The sequence below is a fragment of the Phalaenopsis equestris genome, unplaced genomic scaffold (assembly GCF_001263595.1).
Source record: "Phalaenopsis equestris unplaced genomic scaffold, ASM126359v1 Scaffold000002, whole genome shotgun sequence".
NCBI lineage: Eukaryota > Viridiplantae > Streptophyta > Magnoliopsida > Asparagales > Orchidaceae > Phalaenopsis > Phalaenopsis equestris.
The window spans coordinates 54,271,458-54,282,449 of NW_018164444.1; positions in this window are offsets into that span (position 1 = coordinate 54,271,458).

Consider the following 10,992-nt stretch of genomic DNA (forward strand, 5'->3'; position numbering starts at 1 on the left):
TCGACATTCTGAATGTTGTAAGTGCTGCATCTTTGAGAGCCATATTGATTTGGTTATATCCTGATGATCCGTCTATGAAAGAGAAAATTTCATGTGTCGAAGCAATATTGACCATCATTTCTAGTATTGGTAATGGAAATTCATCATTTGGACATGCTTTTTTCAAATCTCTAAAGTCAACACAAACACAGATTTGTCCATTTTTCTTCTTAACTGGCACAATGTTAGCTAACCATGTGGGGTATTGCTCTTCCCGCACAAAGTTAGCATCCATTAATTTCTTTACCTCGGCAATGACTTGTTGCTCTATCTCAAGGCACATTCTTTTGGGAGCTTGTTTTACTGGGGTCATATCTTCGTCCACCCCGAGTTTATAAATCACAACCTCTACTGACAGTCCTGACATTTCATCATAACTCAAGGTGAAGCAATCTTTGAATTTCGTTAACTGTTTGATCAACTCTAAAGATTTGTCATCGTTGAGTATATAACTTATAAATGTAGGTCGGGGATGTTCTTCCATCCCGAGCTTAATTTCGTTCAGTTCATCAATGGTTGATTTAATTTCTTCCTCAAATTCTGGCGGGGCACCTTCTATTAGCTAATTGGTAGTGTCATCCTCTGTATCGAGGCAGTCATCTTTTGATTCACTAGTAACAATAATGCAAAATTTTGAATTATCGACTGGTCTCACTGTACCAAATCCGAGGCCCTCATTCTAGTTGAGAGTTCAACTTTTAACATTCCATAAATTTTCAAAAAGTTGTAATTTATCTTTTGGCATTTGTTTTGGCAAATACCCCTGATGAATTAACTTTTGTACACAAGGTAAAAAGTAACCAAAAGGTAATTTCATTAATTCATTAGGATTCACATCCATCATCAAAATTTACATGATTTTCAAGATTAGTAGAAGTAGAAGCACGATAAATTTTGATCAACTTTAAACCAGCGCTATGGACCTCCTTGACCTCTAAACTCTCAACCTTTTGTAGGAGAATCAAAGTAAGGGTCATGGTGTTCACATAGTGGTTTATTCGATCTTACATTCTCTCATATTCACTTTTCTCCATGTCTTCTAAGGATATCTCGTACTGTGGTTTCTTCTGTTTTTTCATCATGATTTCATCCTCAAACCTTTCTTCATCATCAATGTCGATGGTTGGCCTAGTCCGTTCAACAATTAAGTTGGTTCTTGCTCATCCACGTTCTCGGCCTCAATCTTGGGTGAGCGAAGTAAAAGAATTCCCACCAACTTGTTGCAAAAGAGTGGTGAAAGATTGCTGAAGTGGAGCTGAATCGCCTTGCCATTGTACTTCTTCTGAATCTTCACTTTTGTTTTTCATTACTTTACGAGAGAAGAAAGACTTCCTTAGAGGTGAGTAGTAAGAGGCATCCTCGTGAATGCCAACTTCATTAATTGAAAAAATCTGTAAATCTCCCTTGATGCAATGTTCTTGTCCTTCCTTGTAGTACTTAATGAATTGGTGTAGAGACGATAGAACCATACTATGTTCGTAAATCCTAGTAGAGCATTAAAAGAGGTTTGCATCGATAATATGGAATTTAGCGGTTGTTACTAGTCCTTCAACTTTCATAAGTAATATAATTGATCTGAGGGCTCTCTCTCCCTTTTGGTTGAATCCTCTTAACATCATTTTATTGGCCATAAGCTCCTGGGCTTCAATGTCCAAATAGTCCAATGTCCATAGACTCATCAAATTGAGGGATGCTCCAGGATCTACTCAAACTTTAGACATAACTCTGGACAACACAAATCTGTCGATGTTAATGGAGATGTAGAGTGGACGATTATGGTTGGCAGTACCGAGCACCAAGGCTTCATCTGTGAAGGTTATCCCAGACTATTCTTTCAATGAGCAAACTTCATCCGAGGATGTACAGGCCAACTGGGCTAAGTAAATCTCTAGGTCAAGCAAAGCTGTAACCAGAGACTCTCTCATCTCCTTTAACGGGATTAGAGCATCATAGATGCTTAATTTTGTTGGCAACTTCCTAAAATGAGCTAGCACAATATAATCCACTTTGTATGATCTTATAATTTTCTCTTAATCTTTACTTGGTTATGTGTTTCTTCCGCTGGCGGAGGTGGAGGTAGCTCTTCTCGAGTGACTATCTGCTTTCCTTTATCCATTGGAGCTAACCTCAGGGGTAATATCTCCCGCTCCTTAAGTTCATTTTTGTAATTTCTTTTTCTTGAGATACCGTTATCGAATCTTCCAGTGTTTCTTCTTTATCGGAAAGATCTAAGTTGATGGCAAGTGGTGCACCGTGGCACTAGAGGATTGGTTCTTCACTCTCGGTGCTGTCATAAGCAATTTTGTTGGTGTCTTCTTTGGTCTTGTTGAAGTGTTCATCAGACTCAAGCACAATTTGAGGATGGTTATGGGAATAGATTGAAGCTAGATTGGTCATAATCAATTACGTTAACATTAGAAACAGTGAAAACTTAGCTAAAATCATAATCATTATATTCATATATCATTATATTCATAAGACCCCAGAGGGGTAAAAAGATAATCATACAAGGTCAGGGGTTCGAGGATTTTCTTCCCCGAATCCAAGATAACTAATCTAGCAGAGGCATCCCCTATCTTCCCTATCCTACCCTCCGTGCTATCAGTCTTCGTGGTGGTGTTCTTCTTATTCTTCTTTGACGGTGACGGATCTTCTGGCCAAATCTTCATCTCAGACTTGGCAGGCTGAAGACACTGAACAAAAGCTTGTGCCAACGCATTCTAGATTTGGTTCACTATTTTCTCGAGCTTATTCCAAGTCGTACTCCATCCATCTTTTCCAGTGTATGGATTAATCAGAGAGATTGGCTTAGCTAAAATCATATTTATAGAACCTTTTTTAGGTTCTTTTAAATATTCATTTGGGGTCGTTATATTTCCTTCTTTAAAACTTTTCTCGAGTCAATCCCTGAAGACAAAACATTCCTCTATGGTGTGTCCAAGCAATTTATGATATGGACTTGGTTGATCCTTCTTGTCGACCTCTTCAGGTTTCTTTGGATCTGGTAATCTGAACTCAGGCTTCTTTGTCTGACTTCTGAACATTTTGGGTACGACTTCATCTTTGAAGGAATACACCACTTTCTTTCATTCCACAATGGACATTTTCTTATTTTCTTTTTGGTATGATCCTCCTTTTGGCGGTTGATGGCTAGACTGGCCATACTGTTGTTTTTATTTTTGAGCATGTTGCGATGACGACTGACAAGAGTTCACTGTATGTATCTTCATTGGTTGTTTTCCTTTATCGTTCGTTGCCACTGTTCCAAACTTCTTTTCAAATACTCTGGCCATCATGGACTTCTCAGTTTTCTCATGAGAATCCATATGTTTGACTTCTTGAAGATTGTTGGCTTAGTTGAATAGCTTCTCGAAAGATTTAATGGTGAGTCCTTTGAGCAAGAAAGCTACTGGCCCTGAATGCTTTTGAGTAATCTCCCAATCGCATGATGTTCTTGTAGCTGAGGTTCACTCACATTTCATGCTAAGGTCGGTCTCTCCACCTCAAGATGTAATCCACTAAAGTCTCGTTAGGCTTTTGCTTCTCTACTACAAGATCTCAAATAGACACATGATACTGTGCTCCGGCAAGTATTTTCACAAACAATTGTTCCAATTTGGCGAACATCTTGACCAATCCGTTGGGTAGTTCGGCATACCAATCAAAAGCAATCCTTAACAGGCTACTGACAAACTGACGAAAGAGTAAAGCTTCATTTTCTCCTGTATTGCCACAACTGGCTCGAAAATGTGTTATATTATGTGCTGTATAGGATTTCCAGTCCCATCGAATATCTTGAAGTTTAGGGCCACAAAACCCTTAGGGTAGGGTATGGCATCGAATTCCTCCAGGTAAGGTCTACCCTTCAAAATCAATGCACCACCCTTGGATTGGGCTAATGCCTCCCAAACTTGTTCGACCATATGCTTAAATTCTTTTTCCGATACGGTTCTTGATGGAGAATCCTCCTTTTTTTATCATCTCTATTTTTTACGGTGACTTCTCTCCTTTTATCTGTGATGTGTATAATCTTTGGTTGATTCACGTCTGGGGAGGCTAACTGTGGTAGTTTAGATTGTCCCTAGACTATGGCCATGACTATCATGATGGTGGCCATCTCTTCCATTCTTTTTTTCCATTTGGTTGATTTGCTCGTCCCTTAGGAAAACAGCCCTACGCAGCTCATCTATGGCATTCTCTTCAATGATAGGCTGAGCGTCACATGCAGATGCAGTGGCTCTGATCTCAATGACATGGATATCCATGAAATCTTCCTCGAGGTAATCATCAAAGTCAAAACCATCATCATCATCAATGGAAACTCCATGTTCCCGGACCAACTCAAAAATCTTGACTCTGAGCTTTTTTACTTTTTCTTAAATTATTGATTCTTGTAATATCTTAAGATCTAGAGGGCTTTGCTGGACATCCTCTACTTGCTCATCCATCTCGATAGCAATTGCTGCGACCATGATGGACACTTCGGACCCTTGTTTCATTCCATGATCCTACCCTGTGGGTCTACTGGACCGTATCAATGGTGACCTTGGGTACCCATATATTTTCTTTGATGTTGTTTTCTTGTGTAGGAGTGTCTAAGGAGAAACATCAGCATGTCGAAGAGAAGTATGCTCCCCATGGCGAAGATCAAATACAGTATTGGGTAACCTCTTTGTCTTTTCCTTTGGAACTTTAAGAACATCCTTGTGCCTGGTAATTAGTAGAATTCTTAGACCCAGAAATGACTTAGCTGGTCAACGACCCGTGAGTCTAGTGGCAGTAGAATCAACAGCAACAACGGTGGTATCAATTCTGTTTCCCAAGCGGAACCAGGTGGGAGTGCGAGCAGGTAAAGCTTCAGTTAATTTCTGGGATCGTCTGGTAAATTTGATGTCTCTTAAAATTTCTTTCTTCATGCGATGGGATACTGCATACCCCACTCGTTTGAGTAACTCACCAACTGATAGGAGACAGCTTCTTCCTCTCCCCACCATGTTCATTGAGTGATGGTAAAGTAACGATCTTCTGGATACTTGCGTACCCATTAGTATCCATTAAGGGATGGAACCTACTCTCTTACAGAAGTGGATAGGTCTCCGGTAATCCCAACTCCTCCAGATGAGGATCATCATCAACAAGTATTTCCTCAAAAATCTAAACTTTAGTAGCCTTCCGAACCTTCTGGCTGTGATTTCTTTTTTGAGTTTGGGTTAACGGTGCAGTCTTCAAACTCGATCCAATTTCAAATACTAGCGGCAGGAATCCGAGCGGCAGGACAACCAATCCTTCAGTCAGGTCTTCAACAATCATAACTTCTTTTCCATTAATAGGGGCAGGAATAGCGAGAACAATAGGCTTAGTAGGTTCCATGGTGGCAGTAGTCTTGACTTCCTTGTAAGAAGGGAAGTCCTGAGGGCAGTTCAGGTTAAACTCAATAGACGGTTCCTGAACCTCTGGAGCGGTGACCTTCATCATGACAAAATGGGCTTATTTGAAAATGACCTTGAGATCTTCAAATTTGACTTCAAACTTGATGGTGGGAGTGACATTACGGGCATCGTGGCTCGTCAACACGTTACACGAGAAAGTGAGTGTTGGGAGCAGCATTGTAGCAGCTTCAAAAAAGAAAGCTCCGGGGTTAGCTATTTGGCCAATACCTCGTAACCTTAGTGCGAGCACTAAAAATTAACAGATGTCGATCTGTAGATAAGGTAAGTCATTATTTAATTTGTGGAAATTTTAAAATTTAGTAAAAATAGTTTGAAATTAGAAAGATTTATTTAATATAAGGGAAGTTAAAGAGCAAGTGCGACATGACACAATCCGATTTAATTTGCAAAATAGCAAATCAAACTCAAAAGGGGAAAAGTGCAGTTCAGGACTAAGTGCGGGACCTACTTTACAACGCACAATGCCCAGATGAAACTAGTCCACCTACACAACTATTAGGGGTTTGACCCCACACAAAGATTAAAAAGTTCTTAATGGCCTCCTGAACCTCTCTATTCAAAGGTGGTTAAACTGACGGTCCTAAAGTCCAAAAGAGTTGACCGTACTTTCCAAAGATAGAAATGGGTAAAGCATGCCAACAAATGAAGGGTAATTTGGTTCATGAGAGACATAAACACATTACTAATGTATAAAGATAATATTTTCTTATTTAAGTGGATAGAGAAGTGATTCCCCAGCGGTCCAACGGAGTCGCCAGAAGCTGACGACACTATTTTGGGTGTGGAGTTGCACGTTGGAAGCTATTGGAGGCTGGAATCATCAAACTGATCTCATATCTTTCATAATTTAAATGAAAGAGCACAAACCTCAAATAACCCTATTTAATTCTTCATATTAAACAGGGGAAATTATCAACAAACAAAACAGTTTCCTTGACCAATTGAACACCATATACTTGTCAGAGCTATTTTTGGTTGGAGGAGTTGCCCGTAAGAAGCTTTCGGTCATCCAAATTGAAATCCCGTCACCCGCTTCGGAAGGACATTTTAATGTTTAGAAAAATATGAAATCAAACTGACCTCTTATTTTCCACAATTTAAATGAAAGAGCGATGTACCTCAAACCTTGTATCTATCTCAAAGGATAAACACAAGACTTGAGGATGACGCTCGATCAAATAAACAGAGAAATATATGACGGTCATTTGCTCTATGAAATCGTTGTATTTGCCGATAATTTTTCCTATTTAATTTGAAGAATTCAATAGGGTTTATATTAAGCTGGGTTGGGACGAGCTTACTATAAGGGCAAGCCCCTATAGTTAATTACATCCTAAATGACCAAAGTCATCTAATAAAACTCTTGATAAAAATCAAGAAATAATATCTTCAAGGATTTCAAAAGAATAAGACTTTTCAACGTGATCAGACAAAGAGGTGTGAAAAGGGAATGGTTCAAATTTGGAACATTTATTGTAGAGTTCGAAGGAGGAAGATCTAGGGGATGTCATAGATTCAGAGGAAAACCTCGATGACTTCCAAGTCTATCCTATTGTTGGGCTTCAATTTTGGGAAGAAGTATTTAGGTGTTTCATCCTGCAGATTTTATTTGTTAGGGCTTACATTTGTGTAAAATGATCACACAAATAGCCTTGAAGATGTGAGGATTTAGGTCATGACGAACGACGACCTTGGAATCCTAAGACGAGTTAGGGCTTAGATTGAACAACAGAGCTGTACAAAGTCCTAAAGATGAGTTAAGGATTTAAGTTGCACTAGACAGACAACCTCGAAATCCTATGGCTTGTTATTTAATTCTAAGGAAGGAAATGGTTTAGCTGGGGAAGACATATCTTCTCGTTCCACCACCTGAAACTCAGAATGCATGTGAGAACACTTTATCTAAAGCAGAAAAATAAGGTTTTAGTGACCTACCCAACCCGAGGTCATATCTTGGTGGGTCCCTATTAATTTGATTAAGGATGATTTTTGTTAAGAAAAACATATTAAGTTTAGTGGACCTCCAAGGTATCTAACAAATTTGGAGAAAGAAGCAGGTCCATGCTTCCCTCTCACAGCCTAGCAAAAAATCTCGAGCTCTTTTTAAACTTATTATTTTGCTTAATAACCCATCCTATAAATACCTTTAATACTCAATGAACATTGATGTTTCAATTATCCCTAAAAGTTGGGTAAGTATCACTTATAATTTAATTCGAGAATTATGTGAGTGAAGACCCTCAAGGGGGCAAGTTAATGTTAACAAGACACTTAGCCAACTTTTTAAGTTGGGCTTGTAGTTTTTTTTAAAAATATTCAATTTTTATTCACTTCTCTAATCCTCATTTAATCAAATTTGATTTAGCCTAGGTCACTACCAAGCCCTTTAAACTTTTGATAGATGTCTTAGTTATATTTTAGAAGGGATTGAATTTTAAGTGATGATGATTCATTTTTCAAATTCATTTGAACATCAAATAGGAGTGTTAAATTGGTGAGTTATCAACACCCAAAATCATGCCCCTAAGTCTAGGATCATTTGGTTGACTAGACTTCTAAATTTTAATAATTCAAGGAAATTACAAATTTATCCTTTAATTAATAAAAGTGAGATTGGTTTCTACCAATTAATCTCTTTTATTTCAATCCTCTAAATATATTTATCAAGATCAAAGGTTGCCCATTTCCCCTTCTTGAATTAAACCTAAATGTTAGTTAAGGCCAAATTTCAAAAATTACATCTTTGCCCCTAAGGCTCAAATACTTCAAAATTCATCAAATTTTTCAAAGAAAATCTCATAACTTTACCAAGGTAAAGCCTAATCCCTTGAAATTCTTACTAGAGGTAAACTTAGACCAGTGAATCATTGGGACCAAATTTCAAGATTTTTTGAGTTATATTTGAATTTTAAGAATTATTTTAAGTTCTAGAGCATTTATTAACTATAGAATATTTTAAATGTGAAAATTTAAGTTTTACATTTTTATTAAATATTTTTTAAGTCAAGGAAATTAAAAAAAAATCACATTTTTCTGAATTTTCTTTGAATTATTTTGTGAAAATCCATTTTTAGCCTTTAAAAATTATTTTAAGCTTCAAAATTCAATATCTTCACTTAGAAAATTAGGAAAAATATTCCAATTGTTCCTAAGTACTTAGAAAAAAATTTAGAACATTTTCATGAAAATTGCTATTTTTTTGTGATTTTTATCATTTTTTAATTATTTAAATATTAAAAACAGGTTAAAAATGAAGTTTTTGTTTTAATTACCATTATATTTTCAGAAAATTTCTCTAATCACATAGAACTCTTAAAACTAATTCTTATGATTTTTTTAGTTATATTTTAATTAATAAAAATAATTTTAGTGTCAAAAATGTCATTTAATTTCGAAAATCGCAATTTGAGTTAAAAAATGAGCTCGAAATATTCTGAAAATTTTATGGGGAGTTTTTTGAACTTCAAATTTCAGTGGAGAGTTAAAAACAAGTCATTTAGATGTTTATGTTTCCCAAATTAATTTTCTTTGTGTTTTAGTGTTTTGTGTAAATTAAGTGTGTTCTTAATGACCTAGCTATGAAAAATTTTCCAAAGAGTCATCTGGTCATAACAAACCTTCAAAAATTTTCATGGAATTTTCTAAGCAACATGCTAATTATTATGATTAATTTATGCAAATAATAGACATAAACTTGAAAAATAGGGATCTATGTCTAGAGACCTCCTCTGACTTTGGAAAAATCAGAGAATGTTTTCCATGATAGAGGCAACAACATGCAAAAATATCAAGCCATGGTGAAATGTCTACATGCATGGAGAGTTAAATGACTCGAAATAGAATTTAATTAATTAAAATTAAAATATGCATGAAAGGAAATTCAAACCATTTCCACATTATTATCCTCTGTCATTGAGCAAAAGGTAATTTTTATTTTATTTTTGTGATTTTTCTACACCAAGATATAAATTTATGAAGTTAGGGATATTTATTTAAATCAGAAAACCCTTATATTTCTATTTAAAAGTGTGGTGCCACCTCATCCTAGGCGTCTCCAAAGCTGCATGCATTGTCTTTTGGTTTGGCTCCGCCATCCGACTCGGCAGCCATGCGTCATGCGGTTCATGCACCGAGAGTTCATCTAGACAGATCTCGTCCGTTGATGAGATAAACACACGATCGGACGACTCCCCGTCATCATGAATACTAACACTAAAACCCTAAGATCTTATTCATTTCTCCACCAAATGTACTCGTATTTGATCCTATAGACTCGTCTAAGTGTGACGAACATATCCATATGGTAAAAATACCATGAAACAAGCCTTAATCAAATGGAGAGTCAAAATAGGCTCGGGAAGAGGGGAAGTTCAATACCTTTACTCTGAGAAGAGAAGCTTCAATCAGAGGTGCTTGCCACATTCATGGAGATCCAAGGAGGTTAGAGATTGAGCCCCTTGTTGTGTTGAAAGGTCTAGGTATAAATTCGACCAAGCTCAATTTTATGTGTTGGTCTAGACCTATGTTAGGGGCTCTGTATGAGAAGGTTTTGATGGGGCATTGTCTTCTTTCACTATGGTGAAGGTGTGGGTGAGTTTAATTTGATTTTTGTGGAGTGTAGAGATGTGGAGAGCTCTGTCCTGTCTCTGGCAAGGTTTTGAGCTCAAAAATTGAACTCCAACAAGAGGATTTAGGGCAATGTAGTGGTTGGGTTGCACTGAGGAGGTCTCAAAAGGGCTCTATCAACAATTTAAAGGGGTCTCTTTGAGAAAATTTCAGCACCTCTCTCCTTGGAAATGGAGGTGAGCTGTTATAAAAAATGGCCAATGGTGGCTCTGTGGGTCAATTGAAGGGGGCAAATTGCTGCCTATGTGGAGGGTAGACAGGACCATGAAACTAACCCTAATCAAATGGAGAGTCATAATAGGCTCGGGAAGAGGGGAAGTTCAATACCTTTACTCTGAGAAGGGAAGCTTCAATCAGAGGTGCTTGTCACATTCATGGAGATCCAAGGAGGCTAGGGTTTGAGCCCCTTGTTGTGTTCAAAGGTCTAGGTATAAATTTGACCAAGCTCAATTTTATGTGTTGGTCTAGAGCTATGCTAGGGGCTCTGTATGAGAAGGTTTTGACGGGGCATTGTCTTCTTTCACTATGGTGAAGGTGTGGGTGAGTTTAATTTGATTTTTGTGGAGTGTAGAGATGTAGAGAGCTCTGTCCTGTCTCTGGCAAGGTTTTGAGCTCAAAAATTGAACTCCAACAAGAGGATTTAGGGCAATGTAGTGGTTGGGTTGCACTGAGGAGGTCTCAAAAGGGCTCTATCAGCAATTTAAAGGGGTCTCTTTGAGAAAATTTCAGCACCTCTCTCCTTGCAAATGGAGGTGAGCTTTTATAAAAAATGGCCAATGGTGGCTCTGTGGGTCAATTGAAGGGGGCAAAGTGTTGCTTATGTGGAGGGTAGAGAGGATCTAAACTTAAAATTGGATGAGGTGGCCTGAAAGTTTGA